The sequence below is a fragment of the Cervus canadensis genome, chromosome 25 (assembly GCF_019320065.1).
Source record: "Cervus canadensis isolate Bull #8, Minnesota chromosome 25, ASM1932006v1, whole genome shotgun sequence".
NCBI lineage: Eukaryota > Metazoa > Chordata > Mammalia > Artiodactyla > Cervidae > Cervus > Cervus canadensis.
Window position 1 is genome coordinate 35,310,268 of NC_057410.1, and position 18,652 is coordinate 35,328,919.

The following is an 18,652-nucleotide window of genomic DNA, read 5'->3' on the forward strand; positions in this document are numbered from 1 at the left end:
TCTACTGTAGAGACCAATATATACTACTTAATAAAATACAGCATCACACTGTTCATCAAAATTTTTAAAAATTTGGTGAAATAATCATAATTGCTTATAATACAATTCTCCAGATTATGTTCATATATGTTCTTCTTGTATTCAGTGAATCTCTAGTGAGTTAAATTTTAATAACTTTTAGTTTAAGAACATTATTTCCTATTTATTCATCTGCTGATATTTGATAAAATTTTTTCCTCACATATGTCCTTGGCTCTTGGAGAATACTATCTCTGTTGTAGAAACAAAAATTTTAAACACTTTAAAATACCATTCCCATTATTATTCCTTACCCATAGGTAGAGACAATAAGGAAGAGAGGTATTAACACAATATATAGGAAGCAGAGAGTACTGAGAAGGGAATATATAAGAATGTCACAAACTAAAAACATGCAGTTCATCTCCTAGCATATTTGCTGAGAATCAAATAGAGACATTCACAACATCAAGCAACCTCATATGTACGAATGAAATTTACATTCTGCAAATGAAAGTATTTCATTTTCATTTAGACTTCAGGGTCTATATTTTGGATCAAGTTGTAATTTTTCTGTCCAGATACTTCATTAAAGATTAAAAACACATTTTTCAACTGTGCTTGTCCTTTCCTCATGTATCTAGAGTTTATTATTCCAGTCATAACACTGCAAAAACTTCTGAATTCTCTATCACATGTATTTTGGGTATGTGGGGACAGATTTATTTCCTATAGCTTAATTTTTCTCAGTTCGGTTTTTCCCCTATATTTTTTTAATTTATTTTTTACTTTTATTTAAAAAGTCATTAAATATACATTAAAAAACAAAAATGAGAGATCAAATAATTTCCTTATATTTTTAATGTTTTGGGTGAAGTAAAGAAAAAACAATATATACTTGTCAGTCTGTAATGATAACAGTTATCATTTACTGAGCCCTTACTCCACAATGCTCCTTCCCATGTTTCCTTCCTGTGATGGTGGCAGAATGAATGTAACTGTGAGTCTCTCTCTGAGTGTTTCTCGCACTGTATTCCTAGGAAGAAGGTGGGGGGGCAGTCACTTTTGAGACTGTAAATTTGGGAGGAATAATTGACATACCCAGCTCAACCCCTTTCTCTCAGGCCTGAGCCGCAGGCAGAGAGCCCGGGACCATCCTGCTGAGAGCATGTGACTGCAGCGAGGGCTGCCTGAGGCTGGATGGATAAACCTGCCTCATTCTGGAGTTTGGTTAGAGTTTAGTTCACATATGCCTTCTAGACTGGGCTTTATAATTAACATAGAAGCTGTTTTGACCCCTATCCTTTTTTTATTTACTTGATTTTCTTCACCACGACACCAAATATGAGGTTGCTGAGTTCACAGCTAAATAATACCCCTCTTCTCTGGCTGGATTCAAAGCAAGTCGAGAACCCCTTGCCAGACACAGAGCAAAGTGTGTTATACACATGATCTCTGTTTATTCCTTACAACAGCATGATAATGACTGCTTCCATTTTGAAGAGGAGGAAACTCAAGTTAGGACAAGTTAACACCATTATCCAAGACTGCAGTGATGGAGCTGGGCTGCACACCAGCTTCAACTCTGGGGCTGTAGCCCTAATCGTTATGCTATATGACTATACTGAAATTCCCACTAGAATAAAATTAGTAGAACCAAAGAATGAATCAATGCACACTGTCCATCCAGAGTCAAGCAACACAAAATAATAGATGGCATTATTTAAGAGGACACCATCAGAAGCAAGCAGTGATTGCAAGGAGAATGACTGACCACTACTTTGATTATAGCGGTCAACAACTTGTCCTGCCTTTGGGTTAAAAGTCAGAATTCTGGCTACCTTCCCAAGATTTAAAAAACAGCAAGTTCAAAATGTCACCTGTTTTGTCAGCCCTAAAGCACAGTTCAGATAGAAGGCAGAAATAAAATAACCTGTAAGGCATATCAGCCAGGTGAGTGACAGGGCTTAAATCTGCATATCATTTCATCTATGAGTTCTCTTGTCTATTTCTTATAAGATATCTTCCAATCACATAAGAAGATCAGACTTGGAACCAGGGAGACTCAATATTCTTGCTAGTCCATTCTCTGCCAGAATGGCAAAACACTAGCTTAGCTACTTTAAGCAAACAAAAACACATTTGGCAAAGACTTACGAATTTGAATTACTTTAATTCTCAAAATAACTTGATACCATTTTACTTCTCTTCTTTCCTTTCCACCTGCTTATTTATATCCGATACTCTAGAATATTCTTTTCCCAACTATCTTATTAGAAAGAAAAACCAAGAACTCCTTCCTTTATTTACCACCATCTTTTCTTTGTCATTTCTCAATAATTTGTGGTCATCTTAAATAACATAAATAAGAAAAGAAGTCATTTTGATGCTGATGGAGTCTCAGTTTACCCAAAATCACTCTCTTTTATTTTTTTCTTCTGTTTGGCTGATTTGTTATAGGTGATTCAACTAAATTTGTAAGCCTTAGAAGTAAGGAGGAGCTGAACTGGAACAGACGAAAAAAATTCATAAGTGTGTGTAATTTGCCATAGGAAATGATGCATGGTTAAGGATGATTAAAATAGTCACAAGGAAACTGGCACAACAGTAGCTAATACTGTTAAAATAACTACATAGTAATATGCAGCTCTTGTTGAGAGCTAAAACTATTCCTGGAAAATATATTTTTCATTCAGTATCCTTAGATTCAAAACCCTTTATAGTGGGATTTTATTTATTTATTTAAAATGGGCTAAGTGCATCATCAAATGTTTTGAATGTTTCATATAGATTAAATGACATTTCTGGGTTTTTTTCTAAAAGAAGGTTTGTCAACTTTTTAAAAGTCTATTTCACTGCAAAGAGTAACTAGAATAAAATTTCTCTTGAGAAGCTATCAATGATTATTCCAAATAACTATAAAAAACACAAAATTGGGGGAATATAGGAAGGAGGGGAATAAAACATCAATCTCATTATAATGTCCAAGAATATAGTCACAGTCGTGTCCAACTCCTGGCAACCCCATGGACCATAGCCACCAGGCTCCTCCATCCATGGGATTTCCCCAGCAAGAATACTGGAGTGGGTTGCCATTTCCTTCTCCAGAGTATCTTCCAGACCCATGGATCGAACCTGGGTGTTCTGCATTGTAGGTGGATTCTTCTTTATATAAGCTACCAGGACTACCTATTATTTATTGATAAATATTATAAAATCTAGTCTTCCACTAAAATGTGAACTCAATTAACATACTGGGTCAAGTGGTTTACAAATCTTTATTTCATGTTTAAAATTAGTTGCACATCACTTTATTTTGTAAGTAATGTCTTAGGTTGGTTTCCCTGGGAAACAGATATTGAGACTCTCAGACAGTCATGTGCCTACAGGAGTTCACTGGGGAGGACTGGGGAACAAGACCTGTAGGCGAGTTAGGGGAGCGGGGTTAGGCAGAGTGTTAGTCATATGTATGACCCACAATCCAGCTGCCACAGAGACTTCGGCCATTCTCCCCGAGAGCTCTGCCAATAGGATGATCCTTCAGAGATATTTCACTAGGAGACAAGGGGGTTGAGTTTTTGTAGTTACCCATCCCTGTTCATTTCTACACTGAACAATCACTGGAGGCAAACACCACCTGTTCAAGAGAGTTCCTTTTGGCTGAGGGCAGTTCTCAGAGAGGGTCTCAGTAACCAATACTCCAAGCTGCTGAGAGAATAAATGTCTTTCCACCAAAGGGAGATCCAGGCAAAGCACTACACTATCTATACCACCAGAGAATGACTGAAAAAAGAGATGGGATAATTTGATTCATTTTAGAAATGCCACATTTTCAACCAAATCTGCACTGTATTGTAGACGGTAGCGTAATACTATAGTTTTCAAGCGGATGTTCCTTATTTATTTAAGTAACATAATATGTTGACATTTTCTATGCTTTTGTCTAGAATAATGCTCAGGGTCTTCAGTAGGGAATTTATAGCATAAGGACCAGATGTGGCTTTGTGCTACTATTTTATACTGAAAGCATTGCCCATTCACTTCACCAACGCTGTATTTTACAAATTTCTATTACTTCTATTGAGCACTTACTATGTGCCAGGATCATGACAGGAATGGGAGTAAGAGCAATAAAAGACATTTCTGTTTCCTGAAGCTCACTGGCTACTGACACAGAACACGACCAAGTAATACAAGTGCTCTGCTAGAGGTGTCACGCGGTGCCATCGCTGGTTAAGGACTATCTAAACCACACCAGACCTGTATTCATCTGTGTAACCTTAGGCGAGGTGTGCTGAGGCCAGGGGCAGACACAGAAAGAAAACCAGCAAAGAGTTTTATAGTTTTGCTATATGCAGTTTCCTGAGGAGAACACAGCATGCCACTCAGGGCCATTCAGGGCAAGAACCTGGATTCGTCACATGGCAGGAGGAAGAAAATGAAAGAGCAGAGCAAGGCAGTTGTTCTTAGGACTGGGTAATCTGAGTAACTCCAGAGGACTCTTGGAAACTGGGGTTGTCCCTGGTTGTCTGATACTTGGTCTTAGAGCAATTATGGTGTGTGTATAGTAGCTCAATAAGGAAAATGGCTGGGAATGTGGCCTTAATCAGCTTTTCAAGAAGGCAAACTGACTGGCATCTACATGCCCTCAAAACTGGGTCAAGGCAGTATTAAAAAAAAAAAAAAGATATATATAGAGAGAGACAGATAGATAGATAGATAGATATTATGGCATGACTTGGGATGAGGGAGATCTTAGGGATGACAGTTTCCCAGGAAGTCTCACAGAAGCTGAGTTTGAAGGATGTTAGTGCACATCCTCATTACGCGGGACAGGTTTACGATACTCATCATCTACTAGGAGACACAATAATGATGTAGATATTAGTTAATATTTAACCTTTTAATCGTAAAGAAGGATACAGATGTAAGATATCAGTATTATTGCTAAAATAAAACACTTGTTCTTTTATTTTGAAAGACTTCGGCAATTTTTCTACAAAATTAGTTGATGTGATCAGCTGTCATGTTTGACACTAATGATTGATAGAAAAGAACTAAAATGTACGAATAAGTATTCAGTTTCTCCAATGTTTATTTACCTAGGCAAAGAATCTGTAACAATACTGATGTGAAATTAAAATTAAAATGAAAACTTTGCTGTTATTACATTACAGGAAAGATGGCCGGCCATTGATAAAGCCATCAAAAATTAACAGGATCACCATTTCTTCCTGTCCCCTCATATAGCAAAACCCTAATCATTATTCTGCATTCTCTATATCCACCGATAATATTTTCTTTCAAAATATTCAATTCTCTTTGTCTCTTCCTCTTGTTCTATCTCTCTTTCTATTCCTCCTCTACTCCATTTACTTCTATTGTCACATATTGATTCAACCTTCATAAAATCTGTCAAATTAAAACCCTTACCTTGGTTTTGCCCCTCTGTGTCTCTATAATATAGATCCTATAAGCCTCCTAATCAGTTTCCTGCCTTATTCTGTCTCCTCTAAAATCCATGCCATATGTGACCTGGATAAACGTGTTAACTAACAGACTGCCACCTGCATTAACTTTCTAAGTCTAATCACATTTCAAAAAACTTAGATGGCTTCTATTTGAGGGATCTCCAAAGAGAGTCCAATTTATTGGCATTAAGAAAGAAACCATTAGAATGCCTACTTACTTTTGTCTGAAGACACTTAGAAATAATGCAACTAATTTTAAATTCCATTATTCACAATATCCCAACATGATCCTAAAAACCCTTGTGATAGGGTTCAGATGACACCTCATACCTTCCTTTACTTCACACACTGCAGAGTACATGGGGGTATGTAGTATGCAGTTATTCTTTTTTCAATGACCAATAGCAGCATCTTTAAAACAGTTTGTAATGAGATTAAAGGGGCTAAGAAAATTATACATGTAATACAAATGTTTGTTGGCTATTTCATGCCAGAGCATTTGAAAGAGGTCCAGGACTTCCCTGGTGGTACAGTGGATGGGAGGTCTCCCTGCCAATGCAGGCAGGCAATCCCTGAGCTGAGAAGATTCCGCACGCCACAGAAACTAAGGCCCGTGTCCCACGACACCAGAGCCTGTGTGCTGCAGCTACAGAAACCCACGTGGCTAGAGCCTGTGCTCCACAAGAAAAGCAGCACAAGAAGAAGTCTGTGCACCACCAAGAAGAGGAGCCCCCACTTACTGCAACTAGAGAAAGCCTATGCACAGCAGTGAAGACCCAGCACAACCAAAAATAAACAGATAAATAAGTACAAAGAAAGACAGAAAGAGTACTTTAAAAAAAGAGGCACAAAATTTAAGGAATATATATGTAGTTTTCTTTTATAAAGAAGACTCATTTCCAAATAGATTACTCCTCTTAGTGATGATGAATCGTTTTCAGAAGTTGTTGTCCATTAGATATTGAAGGAATACATATACTTAATACATCTCCCAAGGTAAAGTTTATGAATTAACAATGAGTGAGAAAGCAACTGCTGTTCAAAACAACTCATACTATGTAGAGGGTATTTTGAAAATGGATACTTGAAAATATCTGCCCATATATGATTTTCATTGCTAGAAAAAACTGTCCTATTTGCAAAAATTTAAACAGCAGAAAAATTATGTTATGTGTTAAAATGCATTCAAAATACAAAATTTTATTAGACTTAGAACTACTTATCCTTTTGAAAAACTGGGAAGATAAAATTGATGAATAGCATTTAATATGATTATAATGATTTAATAAGCCTAGGAAATGGTATGCTTTTCCACTGCTATCTAGATTACTTTGTGAGTTTTTCAGCTTCAGCAGTGGTTAAAACTAAATAAAAGCAAATTTAACAGAAAGCCAGATTTTTTAATAACTCCAGAGAACTCTTGGAAATTGGGGTTGTCCTTGGCTATCTGATACTTGGTCTTAGAGCAATTACGGTGTATACAGTAGTTCAATAAGGGAGATGGCTGGGAATGTGGCCTTAATCAACTTTTCAAGAAGGCAAACTGACTGGCATCTACAGGCCCTCGAAACTGGGTCAAGGCAGTATTTAAAAAAAATTATAGCATGATTTGTGATGAGGGAGATCTTAGGGATGACAGTTTCCCAGCAAGTCTCACATAAAAAGTATAACATAAAAAGTCAGCTCAAGATTTTATAAGCAATGAAGAAAATTCATTCATATTGTTCTCACTTAGAACTACTTATTTATAGAAGAAGAATAAAACAGCTTCTGAAAAACTGGGAAGAATAGTTAGTATTATGAAAGATAGAAATTTATTTCCCAATTCAACAAAAATTAAATAATATAATTAATATTTAGTGATGTAATAAAATGTGAATAATATTTTGGAGAGATAAAAATGGGTTATATATGACTAATAAATAAAATAATGCATAAAGTTATTTAAATATTGATCTTATATAGTGACATATGTATATATATATCTGCATGCTCAACTTTTTTTTTTTTTACTTATGAGGTCCAAAATTTAACAAGTTTTAGGTTAAATTTTGGTTTCTCAATCTTTACACTACTGATATTTTGGGGCTCAGATGGTAAAGAATCTGACTTCAATGCAGAAGACCCAGGTTCGATCCCTGGGTCGGGTCAGGAAGACTCCCTGGAGAAGAGAATGGCAACCCTCTCCAGTATTCCTGCTTGAAGAATCCCATGGACAAACGAGTCTGGCAGGCCACAGTTCATAGGGTTGCAAAGTGTTGGACACCACTGAGAGACTAACACTTTCACTTCACTTAAAATCTTTGTTGTAGGGAGGGCATTATATTTTGCCTATTAGGATGTTTAGCAGCATCCCTGGTCTCTACCTACTAGGTAACTATAGCACACACTCATATAGTTATAATGCAAAATGTTTTCAGATATTGTCAAATATCTTCTGAAGGGCCAAGTTAAAAATCACCAGTCTATAGCATAAGCCCAACATTAGAGTCTTACACTCTCTTAACCCAGCCTATATTTTTTATCTTATCCTCTAATATCTATATTTTAACATTATCTTCTATAACTTTGCTCTCTTGTCATTCTCATCCCTTTCCCATCCCTTATTAGTTACATCAATCCTGCCCTTCATTGTTTACCTCTATATTTTTGCTCATAGCTGGAGTGATTTTTCCCTGATTTCTTTATGGACACATCTTACTCAGTCTTTAAAATCTGTCTCGAATTATGCCTCCTTTCTAGGTTTCCTTTAAGGTCTCATGTTAGAGTGAACCTGCTCTATGAGTACAAAATACACCTCTATTTTAGTTTTTATTATAAGCTCTCCTGTGGGGCTTCCCTGGTAGCTTAGATGGTCAAGAATCTGCCTGCAATGCAGGTGACCCAGGTTCGATCCCTGGGTTGGGAAGATCCCCTGGAGAAGGAAATGGCTACTCACTCTAGTACTCTTGCTTGGAAAATCCCATGCACGGAGGAGCATGGTAGGCTCCATGGGTCACAGACAAGACTGAGCAACTAACACTTTCACTCTTGTTTCTCTCTCTTTGGCATTTTTCTTTCTTCTCAAACTCACTCTAGACTCTTGTAAAAACTGTGTACAAATTAAAATAATTGCTAATACTATTGGTAGTGTGATTACTCATTAATGAGGGACAATGAGGGACTACAATGCAGACTTTGAGAAGAAAATGACAGAACTCTACGTATTTACATGAGAATGTGTTCAAAATATATTGCTAACTGAAAAGTGTAACTCATAGAATACTACATATATAATGATTCCTTTGAGGGAAAAATACATAAACATTATGCTTATACATGCAGGAAAAATTTATAATAAGATACACAAGTAACTATAACAATGCTTCCTTCAGGGAAGTGAGAAATGAGGACTTTTACTTTCAACATTATCTTTATGCAGAGTTTGGATTTTTTTATCATAAATATGAAATACTTTTAAAATTTAAAAAGTAATTACAAAACTGATGTGCTGCCAGCTGCACTAAGAGGCTAGATAAAAAAATAATTTAAAAGTTACAATTTTCAGTTCACTTTTTTATGGTTTACTTGCATGTCCTTGTAGAAATTTACTTCCCTGGAAGACTAAATTCCTGAAGGGATGAAGTTAGCCACCAGCTGGGCATGATATGGTGCGCATTTTTAGGACTGTGACCTTTTTACACTGCCATTCTCTCAGGCTTATCTTACCTGAGTCTTGTTGATTTGACAAAAGCTGTTTCTAGATCACTACTGGTCAGTAGTCAATAACAGTACAGTCCCCTGGGTGGATATTTGTCTACAGATATCCAGAGAGATAAACTTAAATTCTTATCAAGAGAAGCAAGGATATTTCTTGGAAGCAAGGGTTAAAGTTTAACATTCAAGTTAAAAAGTTTATTTTCTGGTTTTAGGTGTAAAAAAGAAAAAAATTAATCAAGAAGATGGTCTGGCTTTTCTAAGGTCTTCTTTGTTACCTGAACTAGGTACTTCACCAGATCTATGAGGTTATTCACCAAACCAAAACGGCATTTAGAGTCCTCTGCTTCAACTTCTTAAAAGAAAAGAAAAAAAAGGCAATGATTCAGCCATGTCTGCTGCAGGGATGCAGCTAGTTCCCAGCTCTTATTTTTCCATGCCACAGTTAATTAAATTGGTCAATGGTTCATAGTCTTGATCACAAACTTCTCAAATGCCTGCTTCCTGTATTTGGTGGGGGAGAGATTACTGAGCTGCCTTTTAGGATTAGTAATGGAAATACTGAGTGCTATGGCCCAAAAGAATCTTATATGAAAATTTAAAGGAGTATGGAATAAAAAATTAGGAGAACTTTCAAAGAAATACATAAAGAAAAGCTACTGCAAAAAAACCCATTTCAGGAGCAAGAAAATTTTTGCTCATTTTCACTGCAAATTGCCACAGATAACAGAGTTGGACTATAAAGAAAGCTGAGCACTGAAGAACTGATGCTTTTGAACTGTGGTGTCGGAGAAGACTCTTAACAGCCCTTTGGACTGCAAGGATATTCAACCAGTCCATCCTAAAGGAAATGAGTCCTGAATATTCATTGAAAGGATTGATGCTGAAGCTAAAACTCCAATACTCGGCCACCTGAAGCAAAGAACTGACTCACTGGAAAAGACTCTGATGCTGGGAAAGATTGAAGGTGGGAGGAGAAGGGGACGATGGAAGATGAGATGGTTGGATGGCATCACTGACTTGATGGATATAACTTTGAGCAAGCTCCAGGAGTTGGTGATGGACAGGGAAGCCTGGTGTGTTACAGTCCATGGGGTCGCAGAGAGTCGGACACGACTGAGACACTGAACTGAACATGGTAATCACATATGCTGAAAATAGTCTAGTTCCCAGTCATTCACTGAGGATTAAAGAAAAAATGATAGCGAAAAAAAGTCTATTTGAAAATCTTGTATAGAAATCCTCAAAGTAGCATCCCAAACTTTCCTAGAGGAGTCCTTCTTTGTTCAGGATCATTTGATTGAAAAGCTGAGTTTTCTAAGTATCTGTTTTATTTCTTACAGGAATCATGAATCCTTAACTTGTTAAATAAGACCACAAGTTTAAAACAAATAAAGGAGGTTATGAGTTTAATTATTAAATGAGCATAGATATTTAGAGGGCATTGTCATATTTTTATAAAAAGTAATATTGTGACTTAGAACATATGAAAACAGAAATAAGTGGAGGAATAAACAGAATGTGGAAGACAGTGCCAGGAAAATGTCTAGGAGGAGCCATTAGGAATACTGCAAAAGCAGAATTCAGAGAGCATCTTATTAGGGGTGAAAGACGACCCTGATTCAAAAATCTTTCTTTTTAATTCAGCACAAAGACAAAAAGAAACTTTGAGACCAGATTAAGGTCCATGTTCCTATTAAGGCACTGCTCAGCATTTAGTACTTGTGTAATCGGTGTTTACTGCATTTAAGCAATACAGGCTGATAAAAGCAATGACCAATTGTTATTGGAAACAGCCTGGTATTCCAGGAATTTCCTGACCTAGAGTGCAGAGGTCTCCCATCTTTTGACACTCTCTTCTCTTAACTGGAAAACATGGCATTTCTTCCACAGTGGAGATGGAAACAAGGAAAGTGGCTTTTCTTATCAGCTTCCCCTTCTTCCTTCTATTTAGGAAATAAAAACACTTGAAAAAAAAATTTTAACAGAGGCCCTTTCACACAGCTATGAATTCAAAGAAAGCAGAATGTTGCATTCAGAAAGGAATCTTGGTTCTCTTTGACTACCCTTGAAGGAATTAAGAAAATGCCTATTTACTAATGACAGTGAATGCAGCTATGAGAATAAGATGCTTGCTCCTTGGAAGAAAAGCTATGACAAACCTAGACACAGTACTGAAAAGCAGAGACATCACTTTGCCAACAATGGTTTGTCTAGTCCAAGCTATGATTTTTCCAGCAGTCATGTATGGATGTGAGAGTTGTACCATAAAGAAGGCCGAGGAATTGATGCTTCCAGTTTGGTGCTGGATAAGACTCTTGAGATTCCCTTGGACAGCAAGGAGATCAAACCAGTCAATCCTAACAGAAATCAACCCTGAATATTCACAGAACGGACTAATGCTGAAGCCAAAGCTCCAATACTTTGCCCACTTGCTGTGAAGACCAACTCACTAGAAAAGACCCTGATGTTGGGAAAGACTGAAAGGAGAAGGGAGCAGCAGAGGATGAGATGGTTAGACAGCATCACAAACTAAATGGACATGAATTTGAGCAAAGTTCAGGAGACAGTGGAGGACAGGGGAGCCTGGTGTGCTACAGTTCATAGGGTCTCAAAGAGTTGGACTTGTTACAACTTAGAGATTGATCAACAACAATTTCTATATCCCTACTAGCTGTAAGCATGAGAGGGAAGTTAGGGAGGGAAATCTCTGCCTGTTTGTTATTATAGTTTCATAGTTTTAGAACATAGCAAATAAATATCTATTTGTTGAATGAATGGATAAGTATTTAGATACCAAAATGCTTATAGCATTCTGAAAGAGATGGGAATACCAGACCACCTGACCAGCCTCTTGAGAAACCTGTATGCAGGTCAGGAAGCAACAGTTAGAACAGGACATGGAACAATAGACTGGTTCCAAATAGGAAAAGGAGTACGTCAAGGCTGTATATTGTCACCCTGCTTATTTAACTTATATGCAGAGTACATCATGAGAAATGCTAGGATGGATGAAGCACAAACTGGAATCAAGATTTCCAGGAGAAATATCAATAACCTCAGATATGCAGATGACACCACCCTTATGGCAGAAACTGAAGAAGAACTAAAGAGCCTCTTGATGAAAGTGAAAGAGGAGAGTGAAAAAGTTGGCTTAAAGCTCAACATTCAGAAAACTAAGATCATGGCATCTGGTCCCGTCACTTTATGGCAAATAGATGGGGAAACAGTAGAAACAGTGGCTGACTTTATTTTTTGGGGCTCCAAAATCACTGCAGATGGTGACTGCAAACATAGCAAAACCCTCAAATTTATTCTGGATCAACAAAAATTGAGGATCTAGAATATGCAAGTTACCTACTGTATATTTGTCAAGGTTCAGAACAGAGGACCAAATCCAGTAGGAAACATATCAAGAGATTTAATGTAATGAAATGGCTTACATGATTGTGTGGGCTAATACCTAGATAAGGCTGAAATCTGAATCACAGGCTCTTCAGCATGTGACAAAGCTTCTATCCACAAGTAGAATTTCTTCTCTAGGGAAGCCTCAGTTCTGCCCTTAAGTCCTTTCAACTTAGTGAATTAGAACCACATATTATTTATGATAATCTCTCTTTCACACATAAAATCAGGAACTTTAATCATATCTACAAAATACCTTCACAGAAATATATAGGCCGGTGTTTGCCTGAAAACTGTGCATGACAGCCTAAGGAAGCTAGCACATAAAACTGATATGGTAATGTGTTTAGGGGAAGGCAAAATACGCCTCTCCTTTTTCAAGAAAGAAAGAAAGAAAGTGAAGTCGTTCAGTTGTGTCTGACTCTTTGCGACCCTGTGGACTGTAGCCTACCAGGCTCCTCCGTCCATGGGATTTTCCAGGCAAGAGTACTGGAGTGGGCTGAAGCTCATTAAAAACAGTAAGATAACTCCTGTTCATCACAGCACTATTTACAATAGCCAAGACATGGAAGCAACATAAATGTCCATTGACAGATGAGTGAATAAAGGATATGATACACACACACACACACACACACACACACACACACACACACACACACACAGGAATTTATTCAGCCAAAAAAAGCCATCCATTTGTAGCAACATGGGTGTCCGACTCTTTGCAACCCCATGGACTATAGTATGCCAGGCTCCTCCGTCCATGGGATTTTCCAGGCAAGAATACTAGAGTGGGTTGTCATTTCCTTCTCCAGGGAATCTTCCCAACCCAGGGTTTAAACCTGATCTCACACATTGCAGGCAGACTCTTTACCATCTGAGCCACCAGAGATTATCATACTAAATCAAGTAAGCCAGACAGAGAAAGGTAAATATCACATATGGTTACCAAAGGGGAAAGACAGGTGAGGAGAGGGATAAATTGGGAGTTTGGGATTAACATACACACTCTACCAATGTAAAATAGATAACTCACAAGGACCTATTGTATAGCACAGAGGGAACTATACTCAATATTTTGTAATAATCTACAAAGGAAGAGAATCTGAAGAAGAATATATAAATAACTGTATAACTGAATTGCTATGCTAAATCTTTGAAAGTAATGATACCGTAAACCAACTATACTTCAGTAAAAAATTTAAAAATAGAAATAAGATACCTCTTTAAACATAAGACAGCATGCAGTTACTTCCTCTAGAAAAAATTTAACTGAAATGATGCAGAGAAACTCAGAATAAAGGATCTCAAGACTGAGATGGCATGTGGGTAGCAGGATTGAGACCTCAATTCTACTTTCACTAATAACTATGCAACTTTGAAACAGTCATTTAATCATTTTTAAACCTCAAAATGATTCTTAAATGAGGATCAAGTGCATGCCCTGCTTAACTCATAACACTTTTTAAAAATCAAATGTGAAAATGGAAGTGAAAACAATAAATAAAACTTTATAATATTTACATCATGTGACACTTTATCTAAACTTTGATATTGCAGTACATTGAATAATGGCTTTCAAAGATGTTTACCTTATAATTCCCATAACTTGTGAATACGTGGTTACTTTAAACGGCAAAAGATGTAATTAAAATTAGGAATCTTGTGATGGGGAGATTATCCTCATGGGCCCTGTAGTCACAAGGGTTCTTAAAAGAGGGAGGCAGGAGAGTCAGAGGAAGACAGAAATGATGTGATGAAGGAAGCAGAGAAAGATGAGGAGATACAATGTCAGAAGCCAAGGTTTAGCAAGAGTGATCTGATTGCTCACTGGAAGGGTACCAAGAGCCAAGGCTTGTGGGTGGCCTTTCTAAGCCGGAAAAGGCAAGGAAACATTCTTTACTACAGCCTCTTGAAGGGACATGACCTTGCTAACACCTTGACTTCAGTCCAGTGAAATCCATCTTTAACGTCTTGCCTCCAAACAGGAAGACAAATTTGTGTGTTTTGAGCCACACAGGTCTGTAGTAATTTGTTAGAACATCAATAGAAAACTAGTATAGATATACTATCTGGGAGGGTATTTACTGTATCAGAGAATGCTGCTTGTCCCCAGTGTCCATTCTCTCCTTTGTCCATCTTTAGTTTAGAAAACATTTAGAATAAAGACTGAATCTCCTTGCAAGCTAGGATGGCAGATAACTAAGTTGCTGCCTGTGCTACGTAAGGGGAAAATGGGTAAGCAGCTTCTAAAAAATAACCTTGAAGAAACAGGTCTTTCCAGCTTCTAAAAAATAACCTTGAAGAAACAGGTCTTTCCTTCATCTCTCCTTTCTCCTTCCTGCTGGCTATAATTAAGACATGATGAATGAAGCTACACTGACACTCTGACCCTGAGATCGAAGCTAATACTGAGGACAGCAGAGCAAAAATAGAAAAAGCCAGGGTCCCTAACTGTGGAGTCACCATATTAACTATTGACCAAGTATTCAGAATTTTGTATGAGAATTTTGTCTTGTTTAAATATCATTATTTTGACTTTTCACTTTCAGCAAAACAATTTTGCCTACTATTGATATATTCATATTTCTAAATTAACTAGATATTTCTTCTGCATGAATAATAAAAGTAAGTTTTAGGTAAACTGCATACCCATTAAAGGCTAAGTAGAGTTTCATTAAATGAAGATATTAGAGGATGGAACACCAACAGAAAAAAGACCATAACTAAAACAACAGAATCCCAAACTATATACTTCCTTTTTCAAATACAAATAGGTTGGCATATTTTAAATAAAAGATAAATTTACTGGTCTTAACTATTCACCATGTGCACAACTACATCCCTATTATTATTTTCTTAAATAATCACGATCCATCATAAATACTGGGTTTAACACTGTAAGGATATTCAGTGTACTGGGTGTTTAAAGAAGTAGCCTCTCTGGTTAGAAACTTATTTTGTAAATCAAAAGATTTTAATGCAGATAAGCTGATAAAGAATATGCAACCATTTTATTTTGGCATCATGTTACAGAGACATACATTTAAGATTCTTTTATAAGTAAATAAAGCCAATAAAAAATAGCATAATCTTCAACTCACATATCTGAGTATGCAGAGATAATGACAGTCGACTGGAAGAGATCAATCAAACTCATGCAAAACTATACCTTCATTAATTGGTCTTGACATGCTAATTTGCTCATTAAATGAAATTTTTCACTATTATTGATATTCACTATTATTATATCCTTTAGTAAGGAATATGCCTGGTGTCAATACAATCCATTTAACAAATCTGTGAAGTATTTAACAACTGACAGGAAAAAATAAAGCACTTCTGGTGACTGACTCTCAATAGCTCTCCCATTCCACCAATGGGCTGGACAATGACATGAATGGACAACGTGATGGGATTGGACCAGCCAATCAATAGTTTCAGAATAGCAAGATTATTTCATTTTCTCTTGAAAAGGCACACTGATTTAGCAATTACAATTCTGTAACAATATTGAAAAAGTACCACCAACACTGATATCAGGGAGTAGTCCCAAGCTTCCAAACACAAATTCTTAGGTATGTGTCTGGTTAATATTCAAATCTGAAAGATGTGGGAAACTGACATATAATTTCCCCACCAGAGAGTGGTACAGTTGTCTGGAAAAAAAAATACAGAAAATACTCTGGGAAAATTGCCTTCCTAATAATCCTCAAAATTTGGTGACATGATGACCGGAAGTAAAGGGATTAGATAAAGAACTTCAAATTCTCAAACTGTCACATGGTTTATGAGTAAAATAAAAATTACAGAGAATGAAAATAGCCATCCAGAGTATGGCTCCCCAACATCGTGGCCCTATGCTAAATAACTAGTAGAGCTAAATAACTAGTAGACTATACTCTAAAATTAAACTCTCGGGAGGCAAGAGGGGGGATCGGGATGGGGAACACATGTAAATCTATGGCTGATTCATGTCAATGTATGGCAAAAACCACTACAATATTGTAAAGTAATTAGCCTCCAACTAATAAAAATAAATGAAAAAAAGGCAAAACAAAAGCAAAAAATAAATAAATAAATAAAATAAAATTAACCTCTCAAGTTTGGGTTTTGAGAAATATTCAAATAATTCCCTCCAAACAAGTTGAAAGGGAAAGAAGAGTATTTCTACTATTGCATATTCTCTTTTGGATTTTTTAAAAGAATCCTTAGATAAAAAACCAACTGAATCAAAAGATAAGTAAGGAATAAAGAAAAAATAAAGTATGACCTGTGAAATATTTATATAGAAAAAATTAAGAACAGAGGAAAAATATATGATTATATATATTTTATAAATACAAAGCAATTGCCACTTATATTGAAAATTTTACTAGAAGTCCTAATCAGCACAAGGCAACAAAAAGTAAACTAAGAGTAAAATAATTAGATATAAGGAAACAAAGCCATTACTATTCAAGGTTTATATTATTATTTACAGAGAAAAAAAATGAATGTACAGATAATAAGAATAGACTTTAGCAAGTGTTCTAGATATAGAAATTATATGCAGTTTTATACACTATCAACAAATATTTAGAAAAGGTATATTTAAAAGATATCTAAAATAGCACAAAAAAGAAAATTCTTAGAAATGGGCAAAACTTTTATAGGGAAAATATATAAAATATTGTTGAAAAATAAAAAACAATCTAAATAAATACTGAAATAAGTCATGGTTATGAATTGGGAGACTCAATACCATGAAGACCACTGGAGAGTGACAGAAAATTTAAATCATATCTGGTAAGAAATGTGGTTATATCACACATATATATGGAATTTAGAAAGATGGTAACGATAACCCTATATGCAAAACAGAAAAAGAGACACAGAAATACAGAACAGACTTTTGAACTCTGTGGGAGAAGGTGAGGGTGGGATGTTTCAAAAGAACAGCATGTATACTATCTATGGTGAAACAGATCACCAGCCCAGGTGGGATGCATGAGACAAGTGCTCCGGCCTGGTGCACTGGGAAGACCCAGAGGAATCGGGGGGAGAGGGAGGTGGGAGGGGGGATCGGGATGGGGAATAAGTGTAAATCTATGGCTGATTCATATCAATGTATGACAAAACCCACTGAAATGTTGTGAAGCAATTAGCCTCCAACTAATAAAAAAATTAAAAAAAAAAAAAAAAAAAAGAAATGTGGTTATATCACATAATTTTAAAATCAACTCCTAGTGAATAAAGATTTCATGGTTAAGTAAAAAATTGTAAAATGTTAGGACACAGGGTAAAAGAATAAGTTTTTTTACATCAGGGAATAGAAAGATATTTTAACAACATACAAAGAAAGGCAAACCACACTCAAAAAAAAGTGATACATTTTGAACTTGATTAGTTTTCTTTTAAAAAGACAATTTTGAAAAAGGCATTAAAAAACTGACAACAGGAGTGAAATGAATGAAATTAATATTAATACATGAAACAAATAAGTATTTGGATTAAAAAATACTGGGTAGAAAAAGCAAGAGAATTATTCCATATTATTCCAATTATATATAATTTAAGAACATACAAAACTACTTGCATGTCAGTTTGATTGGCTGATTACAACAAAGGTCACAAATTCTTCCCAGCTCTATCTGCACACCCTTTTGTAATGTGACCGTGCAGCAGCTCTTTTCAAGGCAGAGATTCTATTTTCCTCTGCTCCTTGGATTTTTGACTTGGCGACATGACTTACTTTGGTCAGCGGACATTAGCAAATGTGACACAATTGGAGACGTGAAAATCTTTCTTACTTTGACACTTGTTCTCCTACTGCTCTTGGAACTTGCCACCACCACGTGAACAAGCCGGGGTTAGCCTGGTCTTTGATAAGAAACATGTGATCCAGGATCCCAGCTGAAAAGAACCTATTATCAGATAGGTGAATGAGGCCATCCTGGACAATCCAGCCCTAGCAGAGCCATCAGATGACTGCAGTTGAGATGACCCAGAGCAGAAAGGCAGAGCCTTTTCAAGGAACTGCCTAGCCAACTCAGAGAATCACAAGAAATGGTGCACGTTTA